The sequence below is a fragment of the Coregonus clupeaformis genome, chromosome 30, assembly GCF_020615455.1.
Source record: "Coregonus clupeaformis isolate EN_2021a chromosome 30, ASM2061545v1, whole genome shotgun sequence".
NCBI classification, from domain to species: domain Eukaryota; kingdom Metazoa; phylum Chordata; class Actinopteri; order Salmoniformes; family Salmonidae; genus Coregonus; species Coregonus clupeaformis.
Genome location: NC_059221.1, coordinates 29551083 through 29578250, shown reverse-complemented (window position 1 = coordinate 29578250; position 27168 = coordinate 29551083). Strand labels below are relative to the sequence as shown.

At 43.2% G+C, this 27168-nt stretch overlaps 1 protein-coding gene across 1 annotated transcript in view; it reads left to right on the top strand.

The window, feature by feature from the left end:
• The first annotated feature begins 4431 nt into the window (after positions 1-4431).
• The window catches only part of LOC121545588 (plexin-A1), a 241020-nt gene continuing 218283 nt past the window's right edge, over positions 4432-27168 (top strand). The window contains exon 1 of the mRNA XM_041856243.2: positions 4432-4561. The gene's annotated coding sequence lies outside the window, so the exon portion shown is untranslated. The remainder of the gene's footprint in view (positions 4562-27168) is intronic.

Below are 27168 nucleotides of genomic sequence, written 5' to 3'. Positions count from 1 at the left end.
GGTATTGACATGTTGAAAGCACTGAGCTGTCTGTTCAAACGACTAGTAGCCTACACAGCTCAGACACCCATGCATACCCCACAACACATGCCACAAGGGGTCTCTTCACAGTCCCTAGGTCCAGAACCGACTCTGGGAAACGCACAGTAACTCATGCAAGCAGTAAAATCAAATAAAAAGCATATAAAACTACACCTTATGGAACAACGCGGACTGTTAAGAGACATACACAGGCACACACACATGCATATGCAAACACTCTAGGACAGGGTTCTTCAATTCCGGTCCTGGAGGGCCGAAACACCTCTGTTTTTCATCCTCTCCTTCTAATCAGGGGCTAATTCAGACCTGGGACACCAGGTGAGTGCAATTAGCTACCAGGTAGAAATGAAAAACAGAAGTGTTTCGGCCCTCCAGGACCGGAATTGAAGAACCCTGCTCTAGGACAAGCACTCTACACATGTACATTGTAATATTGTTGTATGGTGGTATTATACATTTTATATTGTAGATATGTATTGTAGATATGCATGTTTTGTGTGATGTAAGTGCCTTAGTGTGTTTGGAACCCAGGAAGGGGGATCCCTAATAAATAACTTGTTTCATTTCCTCCAGTTTTTCCTGGCAAAAACAGAGTTAGCCTACGTTTATCATCCATATAAAATACAGTTTAGCAATCTACTACTGACTCATCTCTGCCAGAACAATAGGCTACCTGGCGATTTGATTGATCATATTCATATTTCAGATAGGCCTAGTTTGTGTGGCTACTGGCTTTAAAGATAAACAGCTGTAACATCGCACCACCTCCAATATTATGGGATGAAGATGTAACATATTCTGGCAAATTTATTACGATATTTATGAGGAAGAACAGGGCTACTCGGCAGGCAACGAGTACTCTGCACGCAGGCTGCCCTCCAAAGTGATGGCGCAGTGCAGACAGAACATGCTTTTCCATCCGATCCTGCAACCTCTGCTACAAGTAGGTTGTATGGTTTTGCTTGCTCTGGACTCCAGAGAAGTAACATGATATATCCCTAGTTGATATTGGCTGCTAAAATGAATGACTTTCAGCTCCAAATGCAGGTGTAAAAAGAAGTTTATTTATTTCTGTAGCCTATCTTGCGCTTCTAAAATACCTAAAGTTTCTGGCTGTAATGACATGCTACGTTTGCGCAGCGATTGTGCGCGTGTGTGCACATGTACATGTGCGTGCGCAGGGGGTCGCAAGTCTTCTAGGCCTACCACTCCTTTTTGGGGGTTGCAGCTCAAAAAGTTTGAAAACCATTGGTATACATGATAGTGGCAACGAATGGAGTTGGGTTGGATATAGTATAATAATGGTAGGCTACAGTATTTCTTACAATATTCTATTTTGACTGGAATTGTGTTGGTCATTGTTAACCTATAAAGGTCTAAGCCGTTGGGGGGAGAGTACTAAGCTAACAGTATATAATTGTTTTAATTTTTATATAATTGGTCATACAATGGATCATTTAGCTATTTGATTTAGTCTGCTAAATGGCATATTATTATATTATAGGTATCAAAAGTTTTTGATAAAATATTGAATTTGGCCTTTACTACTATATCCCATAGAGGTCTACTACTATATCCTATAAAGGTCTAAGCCGTTGGGGGGAGAGTACTAAGCTAACAGTATATAATTGTTTTAATTTTTATATAATTGGTCATACAATGGATCATTTAGCTATTTGATTTAGTCTGCTAAATGGCATATTATTATATTATAGGTATCAAAAGTTTTTGATAAAATATTGAATTTGGCCTTGAATAACACATTCATAAATGGCAAAAAAGACAGTAAATAAATAAATCATAAGGAATAAGGTTTTGGAGTGTATGTCCTACAGTATATTTAGGAGATAAAAGAAAGCTCAGGAAATATTTTTGTTTCTTTGGACACATATTAAACCCCTTATTTCTATTGGCACAAAACTACCTCCATACTTCCATTCATTTGTATGGGTTACCTTCACACGAGTCTCCCCTTTCCATAGAGTGGTGATAATATTTTGTAGGCCAAACCGTTCGGACGCTACAGAGGTTTTCATGAGAATACTGATTTCCGGGATGTCTCATGGTCAGACAAACACAGCTGTAGCTCTGCCACCTTCCACCGCAGACGCGGAAGGCCACCATAGGCGGATGTGGTGAATTGAGACGCAGCCCATGTAAAAAAAACTTGATATCTCTAGCTTAAACTGACAGATTTTGATGGGGATTTTTTGATTATGTTACTTAGATTGACGCATGGGTGAGTCAATAGACTCTTAAGGTGCAGCATTTATTCCAGTTCAAAATAGTTTAGCAAAACACTTAACTCATCAGATTCTGCTGCTTTCCCCTCTTCTTGTAATAATTGCTCAATGAGTCTGTGACCAGGGTTGCGTGATTTTTATTTTTAAAATGTTGCAGTTTTAAAGCATGTTTTCTGCAGTTCTACACATTTTGCCATGGGGCGGAGAGAAAATGTAGCAATTTTATAACATATTTCATGCAATTCTACTTATTTTGCCATGGGGCAGAGATATGTTTTTGCAGTTTTAAAGCAAGTTGTCTGCAGTGCTACACAATTTTCCATGAATTATGCCCTGTTAATGATATCTGAGTGAGAGTGACTAACAAAATCAATGAGGGCCCCCTGGGTGCCCGGTCGATATTCGGCCATGATTACTGCAAATTTACAGTGAAAAATATAAACGCAACATGCAACCATTTCAAAGATTTTACTGAGTTACAGTTCATATAGGAAATCAGTCAATTTAAATAAATAAATTAGGATTTCACATGACTGGGAATATAGATATCACAGATACCTTTGAAAAAAAGTAGGGGAGTGGATGTCCACCATTTGCCTGATGCAGCATGACACATCTCCTTTGCATAAAGTTGATCAGGCAGTTGATTGTGGCCTGTGGAATGTTGTCCCACTCCTCTTCAATGGCTGTGCGAAGTTGCTGGATATCGTACACATCAATCCAGAGCATCCCAAACATGCTCAATGGGTGACATGTCAGGTGAGTAGGCAGGCCATGGAAGAACGGGGACATTTTCAGCTTCCAGGACTTGTGTACAGATCCTTGTGACATGGGGCCATCCATTATCATGCTGAAACATGAGTTGATGACGGCGGATTAATGGCATGACAATGGGCCTCAAGATCTCATCAGGGTATCTTTGTGCATTCAAATTGTCATCGATAAATTGCAATTCTGTTCGTTGTTTGTTGCTTATGCCTGCCCATACCATAACCCCACCGCCACCATGGGGCACTCTGTTCACAACATTGACATTGGAAAACCACTCGCCTACACGACGCCATACACGCTGTCTGCCATCTGCCTAGTACAGTTGAAACCGGGATTAATCCGTGAAGAGCACAGTTCTCCAGCATGCCAGTGGCCATCAAAGGTGAGCATTTGCCCACTGAAGTCAGTTACGACGCCGAACTGCAGTCAGGTCAAGACCCTGGTGTGGACGAGCATGCAGATGAGCTTCCCTGAGACGGTTTCTGACAGTTAGTGCAGAAATTATTTGGTTGTGCAAACCCACAATTTCATCAGCTGTCCGGGTGGCTGGTCTTAGATGATCCCGCAGGAGAAGAAGCAGGATGTGGAGGTCCTGGGTTGGCATGCTTACACATGCTCTGCGGTTGTGAGGCCGGTTAGACGCAAAATTCTCTAAAATGACATTCCTACAGTCAGCATGCCAATTATACGCTCCCTCAAAATAATTTGAGACATCTGTGGCATTGTGTTGTGTGACAAACCTGCACATTTTAGAGTGGCCTTTAATTGTCCCCAGCACAAGGTGCACCTGTGTAATGATCATGCTGTTTAATCAGCATCTTGATATGCCACACCTGTCAGGTGGATGGATTATCTTGGCAAAGGAGAAATGCTCAGTAACAGGGATGTCAACTAATTTGTGCACCAAATATGAGAGAAATAAACTTTTTGTGTGTATGGAAAATTTCTGGCCTCTTTTATTTCAGCTCATGAAACATGGGACCAAAACTTTACATGTTGCGTTTATATTTTTGTTCAGCGTAGATAACTGACTAGATAGACTAATTTACCAATCTAAAAATGGTATTCTACTATTCTGACTCTCAACGCTAAATTGAGACCCCGACTTAGTCTAAGCCTATTATGTTGGAATGGTTAAACTTCATGAAAAAAGTTATCTTCAATCAATCCGTGTTTGGAAAGAAGTCTGACAGACGACGTTGCCCTTATAACAGAGCTGTCACCAAGTCAAATCCAGTGGCCACTACCGTGCCCAACGCTGCCACCTACACGCGATAGGCGGCGACGCGACCAGGCAGACAGCGGCAGAGCGCATTCATACCGCTCAGAACGAGGCTTACTTGCTATTGGGAGCTCAGACCGCATTCCACTCCATTCATGCTGTGAGAAGCGCAAGACTCGGAACGCGGAGCTTTTGGACGAGAATCGTGACAGTCGTGGAAATGCCTTCAAGTTTAATATTTTAACCATGCTGAAGAAAACAAACCCAAAGATCACAATTATCCGTAAGTAGAGCAAAACTTTTCTGCTGCAATTAACTTATAACGCGGTTATTACAGTGTCATTTGTAGCGTAGTTTGTGGCTCGATTGAGTGACTGACATTCCTTCTCTCTCCCCGGATGTCTCTTCCCCCGCTGTTTCTATTCCTCGTGTCGTCGTATCAATAGAATTCGGCTAGGCAACCGAGGACTCATTGAATGCGTTTTGAGGGAATCCTTTTGGTTCAGTTAGCCCATCTGCGTTCCCTCAGTCTATTCAGGTGTGGGCAGACCACATTCATTGGCAAAATAATTGAACGCCCTATTTGATATCATTGGCAAGTTGGTGAAGTAAACCGGTTACGAATGGATAGAAGTAAGTATTAAGCAGCCATGTGTAGGCTACATAGCTGGGGCGTTCTCTCACATGCATAATGTGTGCAGATCACTGCAGGAGAACAGAAAACGAGAATAGAATATTTCATTTCATTTTCAACTCCATAACTTGCACACATAGAGCTTGCCACTGTATCATTGCCCGGAGAAAAATAAAGCAGCAAATGGCAATTTATTGAAGTAATTTGGGAAGCTTTGACATGTCTTGACGCGGCTGTATATCACATTATTTTAATGTCGCATCAACATGCACTTTAATGTAATCGTATGCATTTATTTGTTTTACACAGAATGCGTAGGTCACGACTGTTTTGTGGATGACTGTTGGATGCAGGCTATGCATTTCATTTAGATGCCGAGAAAATCCGATAAAAGTGGTATAACGATGCTGGAACGTGTTGGAAGAAGCTCGTAAATAACCTCCACTTTAGACTCCGCATTTAGGCGATTGCACATAGGCTAATGCTTGATGTGAATGCAATCTGATTTTATTGCCCAATGCATAGTAATGTTCAGACATAAGTGTGCCTTTGAGATTTCTCTTGGACTGTGATTCCTTTCATTTCCGAATGTATCTAGGGGATTAACCATGTTGGTGGTGTTCTGCTTTTGTTAGGATTCCCAATTTCAGTGTGTTTAGGTTTGTTGCCTACATGCATGCGGTTCTGGCCGTGGGTGTCCACCCAGAATGAATCTCTATTGATATTCTTCCCACTCCCACAGGGTATGCACCATTGGTAGACATATAGCCTAACGTAAATAAGTACTATATGCAATTACATGTTTATTAGATTTTTATAGCCTACTGGTAGGCTATATGATTAAGGGGGTGCAAATGTATGTTTATGCGTACCAAACGGTCACTCTTTTAATTATGGGAGCCTTATTGGAGAATTTGAGGGCCACTCTATAGACTACCATCCAAGTTGTATTTAGTCTACACATTGGTGTGTGGTCTTGCTAGTCATAAATAGCATAACGTGAATGACAGGCTAAGAAGCAATCACTGGATGTAATAACATTTTAGGGTATTCTTCCACAATTTTAAATAATTATAAATGGGTCTACTTAATTATATTGATTTGATTTTTGCATACATCTGTTAGCATTCCGTGCATTCATCTTGCTATTTGATTTGATAGCCTAGCGACGTAATACAACAGGCATATTTCCCTATTGTGACAATAGCGGGAAAATCTAGCTGATTTAGACCCCTACTTGCGTTATGAATCAACGAACGGTGAGTGATATGGTTTTGAGGGGCGCGCACTGGGGGCTTTGTGTCAGGGTTCCCGCGCTCATGTTTGGCCCTGAGGCAATCTTTATTTTGTTTTCCTTTTGCATCTCTGTTTTTTTGGAGGAAAAATGTCTAGCCTTATCAACTGAGACCAAATCGTAATTCGAAGGATACAGTAGCCTTAGCCATATAAGAGAATACGTTTTACAATCGGGAGTTATTGGTATCTCATATGGACACTGGAGTTATACATTAGCTACAGTAAAGGCTCCATACATTTGTCATATATTTGCTTTAAATCTGGACTGCGTGTTTGTTAAATTGGCTTTTCTCATGCACTTAGTGCAATATGTATTCAGCATGCATACCATCTGAAAAGTGTGGGTCACATGGTTCTAGCCACAATAAACACATAGTTTATCAGTGGACAGTGGGACATGCAATGTGCAGGCCAAAATAAGACTCATTTAAATGAGAGAGGCCACGAATTCCCTAGCACAAACGCTGCAGGTGGCGATATTGAGTCTTTCCATCTTACCATCCAAACACATTGTATGCAGCCGGCAATATACTCATATCCCCTGTGGACCGCTTCATACCTAAAACATTCTCCATTCAGGCTGCAAAGGTGTCTATTTCCTTATTAACTAGATTTAATTGCGAGAAGGCAGAAATTGGGAAATATGCGTACTTTCTTTATGAAACACCATTTTCCACCACCATGCTAAAGTGGCTAATGGCTAGGAATACTAGTCCTGGATGTTACATATTGCATTTGGCCAATCAGGTTGCAGCAGTCTGTTGTTTATGCCTTGATCACACTGACAGTGTCATTGTGCAAAACGGAACACAGCATCATCTGGATATGTGTGCAACAAAAGTTCAACATTCACCTTCTGCTACCATTTCTGTCAAGCCGTCTACACATACAGTTTGACGCATACGTTCGATAAATCCAACGTACGCACCACACAGAACGCACTGCAACTGCCTCTGCAACGCAATGCTGCAAGGCAAACGCAGCGTTCCATTGGAAATGAATGTACTTCTGGTGTACCAAAATAAAATGACGCTGTAGGTGTGATTGAAGTGTTACCCTTGGCTGAATGCTGGGTGCAACATCAGGAAGTATCATTAGCCACTAGTATGGTGGTGGAAAATTGTGTTTCATAAAGAAAGTACACATATTTTTCTTTTATTTTCTGCCTTTTCGCCATTAAATCTAGTTAAGGAGGAAATCGACACATTTGCAGCCTGAATGGAGAATGTTTTAAGGAAAGAACCGGTCCACAGGGGGTACAAGTGTATTGCGGGGTGCATACAATGCGTTTGGATGGTAAGATGAAACCATCAATACCAGATCAATATCGCCATCTGCCTGCCTATGGGCTACGAATACCCCACTTAGTATGGAATGCCAGTCACCGCGCATTTCTGCGCTTGCCTCGGCACCTGTAGGCAATTATTTTTCATAAAATATAGTCATCGAGGATGACAAACAGAAGAGTATGGTAGAAATAAGCATTTGAATCGGACCTTTATGGCCCTTACCTGCTTGAAGGACAGGGAGATATGTTATGTAAACTGATTGTACCTGACATCTCCCGCCCTAAACAGGCCACTGCCACGCCACTTCCCTCAGCGCATCTATCTGCATGTCAAAGTTCCAAACAGACAAAACTATTTTCCACAGGTGTGTATGGACTACATCCCAGAGTGATAAACCCTATACATCACACTTCTGTTTGTAGGCTACTCTAGCTACTCAATTTGTGAATTAATGTAATTGTTGATTAATTGAAATTCTTATTTTGAACTGTTTTGTTATTGCAGCAGGCCCTATTCATCTCAATAATAACAAACTATTCTTTGGTATTTTTGTCCCCTACTTTTTCGTATCCACTCTTTCAAGGCTCTGGTCTGTCAGGGATAGTGGAGCTTTTAAGTCTGAAATGTTTTGAAGTTGGCTCCGCTGTAAAAGGGCACCTAGATCAAAGGGATAGAGATTGAAATAGTTTCTCTTCTACATTTTCCCGGAGGAAAATGACAGGTAAAGAAAATGGAGGAGATAGACATATCCATTGTGTTCTGATCAAAATCACAGTCTTCTGTTAAGAACACAGGCTCTAACTCAGTGATTAGTTTGTTTTCTCTAATTTAATTTGAATATCTAGTGGACGGTCTGCACAGTTTTGTCAGGAATAAATACAATTTCATCAGCACTTATTCCTCAAAAGCTCCTAAATGTGGAAATACTGTACATCATTACATTCTAGTCATTTAGCAGACACCTTATCCAGAGCGACTTACAGGAGCAATTAGGGTTAAGTGCCTTGCTCAAGGGCACATCGACAGATTTTTCACCTAGTCGGCTCAGGGATTAGAACCAGCGACCTTTCGGTTACTGCCACAACGCTCTTAACCACTAAGCTACCTGCCGCCAGGTACATGTGTTTCAGTTGTTATCCATACAGCACACCTGGCTTGAAGAGGATGGGCCCATTCCACATTATTGGAATAGTAAACCAATGGCAGTATTGGTGATGGGGTGGAAAAATTGATACAGTTACATATTGGGATATTATTTTTGATGATATATTGTATCGTATCGATATACAGTATCAGTCAAAAGTTTGGACACACCTACTCATTCAAGGGGTTTTCTTTATTTTTACTATTTTCTACATTGTAGAATAATAGTGAAGACATCAAAACTATGAAATAACACATATGGAAGTAACCAAATCAAAGTAGCCACCCTTTGCCTTGATGACAGCTTTGCACACTTCATGAGGAAGGCTTTTCTAACAGTGGCTGCTTTTCCTTCACTCTGCAGTCCAACTCATTCCAAACAATCTTAATTGGGTTGAAGTCGGGTGATTGTGGAGAGGTCATCTGATGCAGCACTCCATTATTCTCTTCCTTGGTCAAATAGCCCTTACACAGCCTGGAGGTGTGTTTTGGGTCATTGTCCTGTTGAAAAATAAATGATAGTCCCACTAAGCACAAACCAGATGGGCTGGCGAATCGCTGCAGAATGCAGTGTCACCAGCAAAGCACCCCCACACCATCACACTTCCTCCTCCATGCTTCACGGTGGGAACCACACATGCGGAGATCTCACATTTGGATTCATCTGACCAAAGGACAGATTTCCACCGGTCTAATGTCCATTGCTCATGTTTCTTGGCCCAAGCAAGTCTCTTCTTCTTATTGGTGTCCTTTAGTAGTGGTTTCTTTGCATTAAATCGACCATGAAAGCCTGATTCACGCAGTCTCCTCTGAACAGTTGATGTTGAGATGTGTCTGTTACTTGAACTCTGTGAAGCATTTATTTGGGCTGCAATCTGAGGTGCAGTTAACTCTAATGAACTTATCCTCTGCAGCAGAGGTAACTCTGGGTCTTCATTTCCTGTGGCGGTCCTCATGAGAGCCAGTTTCATCATATAATATGGACTTGGTCTTTTACCAAATAGGGCTATCTTCTGTATACCCCCCTACCTTGTCATAACACAACTGATTGGCTCAAACGCATTAAGAAGGAAATAAATTCCACAAATGAACTTTTAACAAGGCACACCTGTTAATTGAAATGCATTCCAGGTGACTACCTCATGAAGCTGGTTGAGAGAATGCCAAGAGTGTGCAAAGCTGTCATCAAGGCAAAGGGTGGCCACAATATGTGTTATTTCATAGTTTTGATGTCTTCACTATTATTCTAAAATGTTGAAAATAGTAAAAATAAAGAAAAACCCTTGAATGAGTAGGTGTGTCCAAACTTTTGACTGGTACTGTATGTGATTACATATTTCCAATTTCAGTCTTATGTACCATTTCCAAGATTGGCTTTTTTGTACATTTTATAAAAGTACAGACTCGGATGCAGTTGGGGGAAACATGCTTATTTGAAATGTGATAAACTTGTTGTTCCACCTACCAGACAAGTACCAGAAAACCCCCTTGAAAGTTTTATTGTTCACACTCTCTTAAACCTTAACCCCACCCATCTCTTTAAATATTCAGGTGAGGCCATGTGCTAATCTGAGTGATTAAGGCAGTGTAGTAAACAAGTGGTCAAAGTAGTAGCCTACAATAAGAAAAATGTCCAGGTAAAAATATAATCTGGCTAAGTGGAGTCTTTTGTTTAGACATGTAGCAAGCTAGCTAGCTAGCTAAACAAATTCATGAACCATAATCCCAATCCATACAGTTTAGCAATACAAACGGTTTGTCATACACTTAGCCAGCCACCATGCATGAAATGATGCCGTATTAATATGCAGGTAAAGCTAACCAACCAGCTAGCTAACAGTAGGCTATAACTAACAATACAAACGGATTTCTGACTAAATGAGATACAATTTATAACGTTAGCTGGCGTTAGAAACCAAGCAATTTATTGAGGCTGCATGCGCTCAACCTACACAGTTACAAACAACAACAACTCCATTCAGAATATAAAGTAGCAGCCTACCTGTTGGCTCTTTGTCATTGTAGCCTATCCTTCTCCTTCCATTCCATCATTTTAATTACATCTTCCATTGATTAGATATCTCCTAACTTTTGCCTATTTGCCGCTTTGATGACTTATGATTGGCCAACAACAACAAGCTACACGTGCCACTCTCCCATTCGGATCCACTGTTTTCCTTGGTTTGCAGCAGAAAGGAGGTGGGAGAAGAGGCGAGGGGGGGAAGGGCTTTCCTGGGATGACGAGTCTGACGGTGACAAGGATAGTGACAGTCTGGGCAGAAGCCTGGGAACTTCTTAGTCTGCATGCATAGCACTCCTCCTGATCAGGACACTGGCTGGTCCACCTCATTCTGTTGAGTGCTTAGTCAAAGACAAAAGTGACCGTGTGTGTGTGTGTGTGTGTGTGTGTGTGTGTGTGTGTGTGTATGAGCACAAGTCCCTCTAAGTGTAAGTTATTATTACACTCATCCAATAATAAAAAGGCTCTTCCAATGACCTTGAAGTGGTTTGATAACATAGTGCTAGCCTAGCCCTATCAGGGCTCAGTGTTCTTATCTGGTACAGTATCCTAACTTGCCCTGCTGTTGGCTCTGTATAGGAACACAGAGACTGGTCTGGTCTGGTCTGGGTACTGAGGCCTTAAGGCCAGTAGGCCACCCTGTTTAGCTCAGGTGCTTAGGACCTGGTGGGAAGGAACTTTGAAAGCTTTACACCTGGAAAGCTCCCCCCTCCCCGTACTCCAGGGCCCATCTCTATTTCAACATCAGCATATCTCTCAGCCCGTAGGTCCAGGCCAACACACACTCTACCATCTGTTGCCTGCTGTCTCTGCGACCTAACATAAGCTTTTGTTACTTTGCTCTGCAGATTTGCTGTTGTAGCAGTCTGTAAGAGGAGGCTGTAGAAATGCATGGAGATGAATTCACTCAACACATTTCCTGGCTAATGCTGTTTTTTCTTCCCCAAATGTATTTTGAAGAGTGTTTGTTTAGGGATCTCAGCTGAGACTTTGCTCCAGGCAGGTCGGGGTTCCTAATGAGAAAACCACTACACTAAGACACTTGCTGCTACACACTGTGTGTGTGTGTGTGTGTGTGTGTGCGTCTACACTGTGTTGTGTGTCTACAGTACACTGTGTGTGTCTTTTCCCCCACACAACAGTCTGCTATAAATTCCTCCCCATTGTGAAACTAAAGCAAAGTCAGTAGTTTATTCTTCACAAGATCTCAGCATTTTGTCTTATGCGTTGATAATTTACTACTATTACATATGGATTATTTTGAGTCATTTTCTCTCTCCTCTCCGATATACTGCATTAAGTCTATTACCAAGCTGCTGCTCTGTGTACTGAGGGATGTTAATAATTCAGCAGGCCAGGCCAGGGCTGTAAGTAAGACTAATAGAGAGTGAATCACAGGAGGAGCCTGGCCCTGGGGACTGGGAAAGCCCGGCCGTACGGACACCACCAGCCCAACAAATCAGCTCCCTGTGGGGACAGGACAGGGAGGACAGACCCTGGTTCTGGGGGAGGAGGGGGGGTGTTCGCACAACACTAGCCTCCCTTAGCTGGGTTTAGAGACCCTATTTCACCCCCTGTGGCTGGAAACGGCCCTGTGTTTATTTATTTATCGACACAAGGATTCACACGTAGCAGCAACAACACCCTTCCCTCTGTCTGTCTGTCTACGGCTATTGTCCGTCCTCCCCAGTGGTGTTTGCCTCTGTGATGAAGAGACTGACATCTGGTGTCATCAAAACACTAAAAGTGTTGAGGGATGGTGCCTTCAGAAGGGGGTTGGGCCTGGGAAAGGGGGTGAGGGGTAGCTTGTTAACCACTCTCACAGCTCTGGGGCCTCTTTGTCTAGGTCTCTATCGGATAAACCATTTGAATTCAATCACTTTTTGACAGAAACCTTCCATACATATTTGCCAATTGTAGAAGTGCTCAGAAAGTGACTTTTTGAATATTTAGGTGATCGAGATACTCAAGGTTGACATATTTTGCATACCCCACCATACTATGAGACATCCATGTCTTAATCACTGGAAAATATAAACGGTTGAGGTTTATATAATTTAAAAGCTTACTAACAGGGTTGTCAAATTATTTTATATATTTAACCTAAAAATAAAAATGTAAATTGTTTCACTTTAAACGTCAATTAATATATTCGCATACGTTGTAGCTAAGACCCTATTTTACATCATCTGAGGTTGAGACACAACATGCTCTTAAATACAGGGTGGGTGTCAAGTTTTGCCTGAAAATCTTTGTGGTAATAATTAGAAAATACAATTTCAATTCAATGTATATTTCAATGGCGTACCAGCTAAATTGCAGTGGTCTGAAGGGATAGCTCCATTCTATGAATTCTATTTCTATGATTTAAATGACACCCAGCCTATATTTAAGAGCATGTTCTGCCAACCGATGGCGGGCACAACACATACATCTCAGATTATGTAAATTAGGGTCTAAACTACATGTTTGTAAGCTTTTAAATTATTTCAAACTCAACCGTTTATCTATTCCAGTGATTAAGAATGGATGTCTCCTGGTATGGTGGGGTATGCAAAATGTATCAACTTTGAGCACCTTTATATCCTGAGAGTGACATATTCTTCAGATACACTACATATTCTATCCATATACTGTCCATATTGTCTATACATCCCACACACGAACATTGCTTGTCCTAATATTTCTATATTTCTTAATTCCATTCTTTTACTTTTTGGATTTGTGTGTATTGTTGTGTATTGTTAGATATGACTGAACTGTTGGAGCTAGGAACACAAGCATTTCGCTACACCCGCAATAACATCTGGTAAATAGGTGTATGCGACCAATAACATTTTATTTGATTGATTTAAATGTTTTGGCATTCAGGTCCAAAAAGTAACTTTCTTACCACTTCTTCCATTGGCAGATATGTATGGAAGGTTTTGTTTAAATCAAACGAGATGCTGTCAAAAAGTGATGACCCTATCCCCTGTCAAAGCCATTATTTAGGCTCAAATGACATTGGACCAGCTGTGTGTGAGCTGTGGTTGAGTTTTGGTCTAGATGTGGTCATGTCCTCTGACGGTGTTCTCCACTGACTTTGGACCAGCGGTGTGTGAGGTGAGCTGTGGTTGAGTTCTGGTCCTGATGCAGTGGTCTCCAGTGAGTGCTGCAGTGCAGACAGAGGAGGGGTGAAGTGCAGGCTGGTGTTCAGTAATCTCCTAATTAATACCCCATTAAAGGATTTGAATGAGCCTATTGATCTCTCTGGGAGGGAAGGGTTATCCTACAGACCACTACACGCCAGGGAAAGGATATTTCCCTTCTCCCTTTGATTAACTCCTCCTGATGTATCACGGTGATGTCCAAAGCCCCCTTCTCCCTAACACCACAAGGCCTGAGGCGGTCATAGGGTTTCTAATCTTTGCCTCTCCATGTCAGAGCAGAAGACCTCCTAGTGCCATGCATCTGATGGACACCACGCATCGCCAGAAGAATGTGTGAAAACGTGCACCCTGTCTGTGGGGATTTGAAAGGGTTAAATGAAAGGGCAGGATGAAGAGTGGCATTTCTCAGTGTTACCACGCTGGGTGACCTATAACTCACCAGGCCTTCACGGATGAATAGTGCTTCTTCAATACCACTGGTTTTTCTGTGTCACTGAGCAGCGCTGCGCTCTAGTCTAGTAGCTAGCTGGTGTTGCTATGACATACAGGGATGCAGTGCTAGCCTAGGCAGTGTTCTGTGTTCCTGTAACATGTGCTGCTTGGACATGGTGTGGAGAGAAGCTAGCCAGCGGCGGTGTGGAGGTGGAGAGGGAGGAGGAGGAGGGATACATGGGCTGAGAAACATGGCCTGTTCTGTCGAACATCAGCAGCGTGATTTCTTTAACAGACCTGGCGTGTGCAAACGTTACCCAGCCGGCTTTGAAGCCCCCTTCTCCCCTCACCCTCTCTCTGGTGGTCTGAATGGCCTGCTCTGGAAATGATTATACTGGCAGCGCATAGAGGGCCCTGGCCTGCTGTGGGTCGTGGGCAGGGGTCAGGGTTCACATACCTTCCCCCTGATGATATTCTCTTCACATGTTTCCCTGCTAACTATCACAGTTCAGGGGAGAAGGAGAAAAGACCAGCTGTGTGCCTCTGGCTATACCTGCATGGGAGTCGGTTTCCGAATGTGTTTGTGCTTGTGTGTTTGTTTACACATGCATTTCAGTTGGTCACCTACTGCCACGTTAGACCTCAATCACATTACAGTGGAACTGGGCTGACGATTGTCAGATGTTTTCCCTCTGGTTACATAAAAAAAAACACAATCAAATAAAATTAGTGAAAAGAGACATCCATTCAGGCCCAAATGAATCTTCAGTGCCATCTCAAAGACAATATTTCAAACATGCAGCTGGCATCGCCAAACCAATAATTATGACAATTACTGACAGGGTGCTATTTTCTCGTTGAACATACAAAAACATTGGTGTTTGACTTTACCTTCACGTTGCTGGCTAGCGCGCCCTGTACTTTTAGCACTTTTCCCACATTTCCCACATTTCCCAGTTTGGAAAGGAAAGCGAGAGAAGCTAGCGAGCCTCAAACTGGGGTGTTTATTGGAGAATGATGTAGCCATCATTCTCTTGTTTATTTGTGAAGGAACTAACTGCAGTGCCCAAACAGCTGTTAGCCTAACAAATCCCTCCAGTGGTTCTGGGCTCAATGACCACTGGAGCAGACGCTTTAGCTTTAAGTTTAGCAGGGGCTTAGCACATCACTCACTCCAGGGGATTTTTAGGAAAAATAATTGGTTGATACTGAGACGGCCACAAAGTGAGATTAAGAGACTTCTGTCAATAAATATAAACTTCTCTCTTTGCTATCTTTTGAGCTCTTTTTACGTGTCTGTTTGTGTTTCTATTTATATCTGTATGACTAAGGGAGGAGAAACACAGCTTGACAGATGTTGTGTGTGTGTGTGTAACTGTGTGTAACTGTGTGTAACTGAGTCACAGTTGATGTCTTCGTCCACTCACCTTGGTGCCTGTGTAATTTGACAGTATGATCCCATCTCAAGTTGGGTATTTAGTAGTGTTGGTCGTTACATATACAGCTCTGTATCAGCCTGCTAACCCCAGGCCTGATAAGAGAGAGCTATTTTAAAGTCTTTGGAGTCACAGCTATGCAGAGCTATGCAGGGTTTGATCCACAGCAGGGCAGGCCCAGTCCTCTCACAGGCCCTGCTCTCACACCCCAATGACCCCCTTTGTATGGTGGCCTTTAGGATGCCTGACTGAATGTCCCCAGTCCCAATCATGGACGATTGATATGTTTTACTGTGGGATGGTAGCTAGTACGACGGCTGTTCGGTGTGTGTTTGTGTGCACATATTAGTGGGACTGTTTGCACACAGCTCCTGTATAGTCCATGTCATTTACATGACTGTGTCTGTGTGTGTGTGTTTGTGTGTTTGGCTTGGAGTGTTTATCTAAGGTCAGTCCTCTCCCAATCCTAGCCAGGTTTGCGGACTCTTCCCAATTTCCTTGTGAGTCGTCCGTGGCTGAAAGACTCCCGTGATGTGTGGATCACTTGGGCCGAGAGGAAGAGAGAGCAGGCCAGGAGCAATAGTTCTGGCTCTCTGTTTGTGTCAGGGCCACCAATACCAGTATGAAAAAATGTATGCACTCACTAACTGTAAGTCGCTCTGGATAAGAGCGTCTGCTAAATGACTAAATGTAAAATTCACCCCCATGTCATGTCTCAGCCCCGCCCCTATTGAGTGACAGGAGGGCTTTCTCATAAACTGTTACAACCAAAACAAATGCTGGTGTGTATTTGTATACAACTAACACAGCAGTATAGAGACTTGGGGAATGCTATGTTGGTTTACGTAAAATACAGTTTTTGTTTCCTGAATGTTTGCTCATTGATTAGTGGGGGTGTTTATGTAATGCTCCAGCTCACAAACAGAGAGCCGTGGAGAGTTGGGATGCTGGTGGAATGGGAAAATCGGGGTGTCTGTTCTGTTTCTGCATCCCTTCCCCTCTCCCCCTAAGTACTCATTCACTGAAGTAGATTCTACTAAATGCCTCTAGTAATGTGGTAGTATAACCGGATCCTACATGAGTGTCAGTACATTAGTGTGGTATAGACCCAGACAGATGGCTATAATATTCAGGCTTATAATCCCAAGTGGGCCACGGCTGTTTATATGTCAGAGGTGTGCTGAATTTACTTAATTGCTTGATTGGATGAATTGCCTGAATTACCGGCCTTTACCACATACCACAGGCTACCAACCTGACAGAGATCAACCCCCCTCCTCCACCGCCCGTCTAACTCCAATAGAGTGTTATTCCCCTAGGGATGGTAGGGGGTACGGGGTCAGTAAGGAAACAGGTGTGTGCTGTCATCAGTTCCTCTTTTATTCACTTGTATAAAGTGTAATAAGGCGGGGAGCTGCGCTAACCCTATCCCCTATTCCCCCGGCTCTGGCCGTGCATGGCTGGAATGCTTTCAGGCCCTAGCCGCACTAATCAGAACCACATCCACAGCCAGACCCAGTTTTCTGGCAGATCACGAGGCTAGAGCTGCCCCGTGCGAGAGAGCCCTGAAGCATTCCACAGTGGAATCTTCAATTTCTGGAATCTTCGTTTGGGTCCACTATGGTCAATCACTGTCACAATAGCACATTTCTCCTAGATGGAAAATATAGACATTTCAGAGAATGGACTTGTGGGTAGAATGGCTTTGTGGCTAGAATGGACTTTTCAAAATGGACAGGTCCTGTTGAATGTCACCAAGCTATTGGTCTGTATTAGTTTAATCTCTTCACAGGTCCTTTGAAAAGCAAGCATGGCTAATACCAGGGGACATGGTCAAAGCTCAGAGGGCAGTGCAGGGAGGGAGGCCAGGGGAAAGAGTAAATTGTGTACATTTTCATCTAAAAGTTTGATTACTGGCCCAACCCTCTAACCGCTAGGCTAGCTGCCGCCCTACTCACCTCATTTCCCACATAATTTTCCCTACTCACATCTGATCAGCCATCTGCACATTAATGAGGAATTTCATTTATATTAAAGATGCAAATGTAGCCTTTAAAGGAGATTGAAATGCTAAGCGGAAGTGTGCGTGGCGGGTACTTTATCTGGGTGCTCTGTTCATTAGCCTGCTGTAATTGTGTTAGCACAAACCTAGACGGCAGGAACTGAAATACCCCACTGGAAAGGTCACAGGAGCGCCGGGGATGACACAGACGTGTTCACACAGACTGACACACACACAAACGCTGACGCGCACACGCACACACACGCTTGCATGCACACGCTTGTGCGTAAGCACACATTCACACACACGGTCACGCACACACACGATTTATCTAAGTGAATATTCGCCGAGAGACTCTGACCCTGCATTAAAAATGAATGCCCTCCTTCCAATGGAGTTGGGTGCATCTTGGTGTGCCTGTTGCTGTGTGTGTGTGTGTGTGTGTGTGTCTATCCCTGTGAATGTGTGTGTCCCTGTGTGTGAATGTGTCCCTGTGTGTGTATGTGTGTGTCCCTGTGTAAGTGTGTGTCCCTGTGTGTGTGTGTCTGTGTGTGTATGTGTGTGTCCCTGTGTATGTGTGTGTCCCTGTGTATGTGTGTGTCCCTGTGTGTGTGTGTGTCCCTGTGTATGTGTGTGTCCCTGTGTGTGTCTGCTCACCTCAAGTGGTAGCATTTAATCAAGCATGACACTCATCTCTAGGTTCTTGAGCTAGAACCTGAATCACTGCTTCCTAATATCCTCTTTGAATCGTGTGTGACTTTAAGCAGGATAGGAGCACCATAATAATCTACGGGAGGAGAGGCAGGGAAACATTCCAGGGAGCCTTGTGATGTGCTAGCCTGGGTACCAGTCTGTTTAGATAACATTCCACTCCTTGTACTCTGTGTCATACTGCATGTCAAAGATGTTTAGCATGATAAGGAGTGGCAAGGAGTGGTATGATAGCTAAACAGACTCGTACCCAGACTAGTGATGTGCTATTTCACAGTGAAAAGATACAAACCAAACAACAACATTGGCTCGGTGAGGCGAGTTCTCAGGCTACCTTTCTGCATGAACACATCTACAGTTGACTGGTAACCCCTCCTCCCCTCAGCAGGTGGCTTCCCTTGTTTCCTCCTCCTCTCCGTGGCTGGGTCTTATAGGCGGCTCCTGGTCGTAACTGATCTGTGCTGCTGTAGCCTGTCAGACAGGTCTACTGTCTTCCTGCAGCCTGTCAGACAGGTCTACTGTCTTCCTGCAGCCTGTCAGACAGGTCTACTGTATCCCTCCCTGTAGCCTGTCAGACAGGTCTACTGTCTTCCTACAGCCTGTCAGACAGATCTACTGTCTCCCTCCCTGCAGCCTGTCAGACAGGTCTACTGTCTTCCTACAGCCTGTCAGACAGATCTACTGTCTCCCTCCCTGCAGCCTGTCAGACAGGTCTACTGTCTTCCTACAGCCTGTCAGACAGATCTACTGTCTCCCTCCCTGCAGCCTGTCAGACAGGTCTACTGTCTCCCTCCCTGCAGCCTGTCAGACAGGTCTACTGTCTCCCTCCCTGCAGCCTGTCAGACAGATCTACTGTCTCCCTCCCTGCAGCCTGTCAGACAGGTCTACTGTCTCCCTCCCTGCAGCCTGTCAGACACGTCTACTGTCTTCCTACAGCCTGTCAGACAGATCTACTGGCTCATCATTAGGGCTGTTACGGTGACCCTATTACCGCCACACCGGCAGTCATGAGTCATGACCGCAGTAAAATTCCACGTGACCGTTGAGTTACAGTAATCTCCTATAATGTACTCTGGGCATTCTTTGGTAGTACTCAACTTGCTAACTACCATCAAGTCCTAATGGCCTGGTACTCAGGGCTCTATTCTCCCTCTAACCACTCTGACATCAATACAAATCCAATCGAAAATCAGATCCAACACATCATCAAAACAGTATCATGCTTTTAAAACTCACCTCACTGTGATGATCAATTTGAAGAAAGAAGTTAAACAGCAGGTTGAAACTGAGTTTAAAACATGGTTGTTGTGGATTTTGTTTCAAAGCCAAATACAACTAAATGGACGGCACTTTCTAAGGTGATGATTAATTCAAAACATACATATGCATATTACAGCTTATGCATACGCATAGGCTTATGAGCCCAAGCCCAAAAAAGACCCTGAACTAAAATGATGTTTGTGCCCTTATACAATACATAGTCTACCGTATATTACACATGGCAGAAAAACATACAACAAAACTGATTTAAGATGTCTTTGGTACATAACTGGTCCAGCCTATACTAAGAAATTAAACAAATTCGAGTAATCGCCTTTGAGTATGCTATGCTCCAAAATGTATATCCATGAGTCTGGGAGGGAACGTATAGCCCTGTTGGCTCATTGATTGTGCAGGGCAGCTTTCAGTTAGCCTACAATTAGTGAATTTGTATTTGATTTTGAATAGCCTAGTAATAGGGAACATTTTATATTTTCATAATTAATTGGGTGACACATTACCTTTAGCTATATAGAATATCTCACCACCATGCGTTTCCGTCTCCTCCTCTCTCTCCTTTATTCCTTTCTCCAGCGCACAGACGGGCTGTCAACAGTTTAGTGAAATATGTTTCGTTGCGAAAACATGTTACTATTGATATTACCGAACATATTTCACTTGGTTTCCCAAATGAAGCACTGGTTAGCTGCAGGAACAGGGTTGGAGAGCCCATGGCATACATAGTTTGGAATATCACCTGTCATGCAGCGAGAGCATGCTCCTCAAACAGTGGTTGATGCATGGAGTGAAATAAGTGTTCTTATATTTATTTCTCAGCTGCTCATATTAAGCACAAGCTCCGTTATAAAACCAAAGCAGCATGCCGGGCATCATTGAAAAAATTTGCTATTCGAGTGCATACAGATGACATATTTTTTCCCATGCCCCTGTTCCTGCCCATTTGATAATGGGCCATTCTAAATCAAAACAAATTGTACATATTTTTAAAGAGAAGATTCAATTGAGAATAGTCTGATGGGTGAAAATATGATCACTTGATGAGAGAACAGCTGTGAAGCCTGAGGCAAGGAACAGAGCACAAGCTTTTTTTGCGACTTTCTCAAGTCATTAATCGTCTATAATCACATTATGCAGGCCATAAATGTTTTGATTTCTAAGACATTCTAAGGTTTGTATCATTCACAACTAAAGTTGCCAAATAACTCTAAATCTATATAGCATATAGGAGCTCTTTGAGATTATCACTTTTAAGCTCAACATAGTCACTTCATATGTGCACTCGCTCGGAATGGGAAAAATATCCTGTCTATTTTATTATTTTGCATGACAATAACCAGCTGACAAAATGTAATGACCACCACAGCCCTACTCATCATGTTCTCTCTCTGTGTGTGTGTGTGTGTGTGTGTGTGTGTGTGTGTGTGTGTGTGTGGTGTGTGTGTGTGTGTGTGTGTGTGTGTGTGTGTGTGTGTGTGTGTGTGTGTGTGTGTGTGTGTGTGTGTGTGGTGTGTGTGTGTGTGGTGTGTGTGTGTGTGTGTGTGTGTGTGTGTGTGGGTGTGTGTGTGTGTGTGTGTGTGTGTGTGTGTGTGTGTGTGTGTGTGTGTGTGTGAGCATATCTAGGTATAATGTGTTATTTGTCCTGTCATCAGATAGCTAGTGTCATAACACATACATATACACAAACCCATACATCTGCACACCAATGCACACACACACACACACACACACACACACACACACACACACACACACACACACACACACACACACACACACACACACACACACACACACAAATGCTTAAGTAAATAGGCCAGTGGAGGGAGAATGCACAGTGCCTGATGATGCTGTCCAGTAGGAATGTGTGCTGACAAACCTAGGAAAGCAGGAAACAGTCTGCTGCCCTCACAGGCCCTGTTCTGGGATTTGAAATCCCTCTCTTTGACTGTATGCTAAAGAGGACCCTGGAGCTACAATCACTTAAGTATTTTAAGTGCTTCAAAAAGCCCCGAAATGCTGGATTTTATCATGGAATTTGCTGTAGATAATCTAAACTGGCTCCAAACTGCAGTGTGGTAATTGTGTTATTTAAGAAAATGAGTGGGTCCTGTTAGGCTTGCACTGCTCGGTCGAGAGGAGGCTCAGCCTGTATCAGGGATCGCTTTCCTCTTCTACCAGGGAGAAAGAGAGGGAGAGAAAGAGAGAGGGTGAAAGAGAGAGGGTGAGAGAGAAAGGGAGAGAGAGAGGGAGTGAGAGCGAGAGGGAGAGAAAGAGGGAGAGAGAGAGCACTGCCATACTTCTGACAAATGGAAACTGGATAGATACCCAGGCTTTAGGGAAGAATAAGGGCATTTGTCTTAGTTTGGACTTCAGTCAGTGCAATTGAAACCTTTTTTATGAGTGCTGTGGCGCTATAGCACCTGCTATAAAATGAGGTAATTGTCAGAAATCTATTAGACTACCTTATAAGAAGAGAAGAGAGTGTTGGCACTGTCTATTCTGCATGAGGGTGGTTGCTTTATGGCTATACCTCACAGATTCCCTCTACTCCTTCGTTATTAGGTAACATAACAATAACAACACATATTTGGGATCAACATTAATGCATGGTGTATGGTGTGGAGGCCAGTGTGGGTGCATACAATGCTTGTGTTACACTGCTGGTTTCTAGAATGCTTGATCTATTCTATCCCCTTCTTGTTTATAGACCCTCCTGTTGTTGCAGTGCTGTGCAGTGTTCCTCCTGCAGTGTTCCTCCTGCAGTGTGATAGCCCGCGCACTGGACTCTACCTTTACTGGCAGGTCAGGCGACCGGGGATTTTAAGAGCCAGGCCAAATAGCCAGGCTAGGCAGTCTCCTTTACAGCAGAGTAAAAGGAGCGGGTGATTCTCTTTTATAGATTTCTCCTTGGAGTGCCTTGAGTTTACTATGGCACTGCCATCTTCGCAGAGGCACACAGTTTGCTGTGTTTTTAGGAGTGCTTTTCCACTGCCGTTGCCACGGGTATTAAGGCTAGTAAACGTCACTTCTAGAACTAGCCTCTCCAATCCAGCACTCTCAGCACTTACTTGATTGGAGACTTGGAGGACATGAATTGGAGTAGGAGGTGTGGGAGGCAGGTAGCTTAGTGGTTAAGAGCGTTGTGCCAGTAACTGAAAGGTTGCTGGTTCTAATCCCCAAGCTGACTAGGTGAAAAATCTGTCTGTGCCCTTGAGCAAGGCACTTAACCCTAATTGCTCCTGTTAGTCGCTCTGGATAAGAGCGTCTGCTAAATGACTAAAATGTAAATGTATTTGTGTTTGGTCTGTAGTGTCCTGTGTTTGGTCTGTACTGGTAGTGGACGTGAGTTCAGGATATTTGATCCTTTTAAATCCCTCAACTCAGGAGGATTGGAATGAATACTGTACATAGTTACTAAGATTCTGACTCACTGATTCTGTCTGAACCCCCGCCTTTTATCACTGTGAGTGACTGTGTGTCTGGTAAGCTGCACCTGTTACCCCATGAAGCTGTTCCTGTGTGTTTTGGATGTGTGTGTGTGTGTGTGTAAGCAGCTGTCTGTGAGGTCACTGTGTCAGGCATGGAATGCAGTACAGTGTAAATGGAGTACAGTGTTCTAATCAGTGCCTTGAATGGCGAGCAGAGGCACACTGGACAACATCAGCAGCCACACAGCCAGCCACACAGCCAGCCACACAGCCAGCCACACAGCCAGCCACACAGTCAGCCACACAGCCTTATTACTATAACAGCCGTACGGCCCCATGCCCAAATGGCCTCAGTCAGCAGTCAGCACACAGCCAGGAGCCCCGGCCTCCCCCCAGAGCCCAGCCTAACAGAGATATCAATCTGTTCCACCACAACAAGACACTCTATAAACCTTATCAAAACATACACACAGAAATATGTCCCTACCTTCTCACATGCTATCCCCTCCCCGTAAATGAACCCAATAACAGCACACTGAACATGAACCCAATAACAGCACTCTGAACATGAACCCAATAACGGCACACTGAACATGAACCCAACAACGGCACTCTGAACATGAACCCAATAACGGCACACTGAACATGAACCCAATAACGGCACACTGAACATTAACCCAATAACGGCACACTGAACATGAACCCAATAACGGCACACTGAACATGAACCCAATAACGGCACACTGAACATGAACCCAATAACGGCACACTGAACATGAACCCAATAACGGCACACTGAACATGAACCCAATAACGGCACACTGAACATGAACACAAAAACAGCACACTGAACATGAACCCAATAACAGCACACTGAATAAGAACCCAATAACAGCACACTGAATAAGAACCCAAAAATAATAATAATTGCAGATTTGGCAGTTGTATTTTTTTTTTATCTCTTTGTCCCTGTCAGCTCTTTATATACGTCTAGAAGGCCAGGTGATTCTTGAGAACAAGACAAATTCTACAGCCTTTCTCTCTCTCTCTCTCTCTCTCTCTCTCTCTCTCTCTCTCTCTCTCTCTCTCTCTCTCTCTCCCTCCCTGCCTCCCTGCCTCCCTCCGTCCCTGCCCTGATTGAGTCTCTGGCCCGACCTCATCCTGCTAAACCGCTGCACTCGTTACTTTGGGACTTTCATGCCAGATTGACTTGTGTTGCTGCTCATACAGTGATTTTGCCTTCTCATCAGAAACAAACTCCTGTTATGATGGATTTTGCTAGGCTGGATTGAGAGGCTTGCCCTGTGTACATATTAGTATTGCAGCTGGGAAGCTGGGCAATGTTTTCTGACCAATCCCCCTCCTCTCTCCCTTTCACTCCATCTATTCCTCCTTCACTCCAGAAGCCTGTGAAATGCCACCAGTGGAGTGTGAGGTGAATATGATTTGAACTATTAGTTGCCTCTCTGTAGGCCTTGTAGATGAATTCTAAATAGAAGTCTTGTTGAAGTATCTGGCTAAATCCGTTCTGATCTGCCATAGGGCTTGGCAGGATACCGTATTTGACTATATACCGGTATTGATGCATGGACAAGTTTGGGTTTTTACTTTACCTTGCCTTGTGTAACGTCCATTTTTATAGTTTACTCCGTAACCTGAGTCGTCTGTCTCCGCTCCCTCTCTCTTTCGCTCCATGCCGTTTCCACACAGACCTAGCCCTGCCCCGTCACACAAGGACCACAGTTATTAATGGAGCAAATGGAGCAGCTGCACCCCCACTTTCAAAATAGGGGTGCAAACGTATGTTTTCTACCAGAGAATTATCATGATCCATTGGGTAATTTGTCATTGTCTGTATTAAAATAGATATGTCCAGTTTATATATGATATAATAATTAACAGATTGCATTTCGCACCCTTTCCCCTGTCGCCTCAAGATGAATGGTTTGACCACTTGAAAGTTTTACCACGCTGTGTGAGTTTTGCTACGCGCAGTTAGAAGGCACAAGTTGCAACACTGGTGTTTAAAACGAAAAGGCACCTGCAAAAGAAAACGGTTTATCTATTTTGTTGTGCTGTTGTTACATTTGTATCGTTGTTTCATGTCTGATGCACTCAGGGTGTTGTCCATATCATTTTAGCAGCGTGCACCAGGAGCATTTCACTTTGGCTGTTAGAACCACGATGAGCACGGGCACATCTGATTAGGCTTCACTGTAAGGCAGACTCTGACTCTGAGTTGCACCGTTGCAGAAAACTGCATGTTCGGTAGCTCGCGGGCTGTCAATGAGTAGCTCGCATATACTGAGAAATAATCAGTAGGCCTAATATTACATGATTAAATCTGTAAAATAAATGTTATCCCCAAGCTGTTTACAGGCATTTAACACCATTCTACATTTTTACAATCATTGTTAAAAGGTTTTCATTCAGTCACAAAAGTAGCAGTCCTGGCTGAACCACATATGCACAGTCGCCACTTCACGGTTACAAAGTAGCCAAGATGTATTTGTATGCGCCTATGCGCAAAAGGAAAAAGCACAGGATATTTGTGTCGATAAAACAGCTCTGCTTGGCTTGGTAAGTAGGCCTAATATCGACCAAATAAGCCATTTCTACCCTCGTTGCATCAAATATGTATGCTGCTGAGACAAGTTAATTTTAAACATTTTCATGGTGACAGCACTTCAAACAATGGCGCCAAAAAAAGTCCATGTTGGCGGAAAAGCGGAACGGTCAAGTAATGTGCTTGCTGAGACTACACAATTGTTATTCCTCATATTTTTCATTATTATTCAGTTTCTTTAAGATTAGTTGTCAAGTATGTAGCCTACTCACTGTGGTGTGTTGTTTAAAAGGCCACTATTAAACAGAATGACAATTTATAGTAGCCTGGTCCTGTAAATGTAGATTTGTTCAAATGTAAAACCCTTTAATTTTCTCTCATCTTAAAAAGGCAAGATTCTCAATTGTAGTTCAAGTTCAACTTTATTGTCCCAAAGGGCAATTGGTTTTGCAGCAAAGGAGCATAAAAAACAACATTGAACATATAAAATCCACATGGATCACAATGACACACAGGTATAGTGAATACAATGAGCTAGCTAGGTTTTTTTTTTTGTGTCATTTAGCAGACACTCTTATCCAGAGCGACGTACAGGAGCAATTAGGGTTAAGTGCCTTGCTCAAGGGCACATCGACAGATTTTTCACCTAGTCGGCTCGGGGATTAATAATATAATAATAATATGCCATTTAGCAGACGCATTTATCAAAAGCGACTTACAGTCATGTGTGCATACATTTTTACGTATGGGTGGTCCCGGGGATCGAACCCACTACCCTGGCACCATGCTCTACCAATTGAGCTACTGTTACTGGCACAACGCTCTTAACCACATAGCTACAGTGGGGGAAAAAAGTATTTAGTCAGCCACCAATTGTGCAAGTTCTCCCACTTAAAAAGATGAGAGAGGCCTGTAATTTCCATCATAGGTACACGTCAACTATGACAGACAAATTGAGAAAAAAAATACCAGAAAATCATATTGTAGGATTTTTTATGAATTTATTTGCAAATTATGGTGGAAAATAAGTATTTGGTCACCTACAAACAAGCAGACCTGTAACTTCTTCTTTAAGAGGCTCCTCTGTCCTCGACTCGTTACCTGTATTAATGGCACCTGTTTGAACTTGTTATCAGTATAAAAGACACCTGTCCACAACCTCAAACAGTCACACTCCAAACTCCACTATGGCCAAGACCAAAGAGCTGTCAAAGGACACCAGAAACAAAATTGTAGACCTGCACCAGGCTGGGAAGACTGAATCTGCAATAGGTAAGCAGCTTAGTTTGAAGAAATCAACTATGGGAGCAATTATTAGGAAATGGAAGACATACAAGACCACTGATAATCTCCCTCGATCTGGGGCTCCACGCAAGATCTCACCCCGTGGGGTCAAAAAGATCACAAGAACGGTGAGCAAAAATCCCAGAACCACACGGGGGGACCTAGTGAATGACCTGCAGAGAGCTGGGACCAAACTAACAAAGCCTACCATCAGTA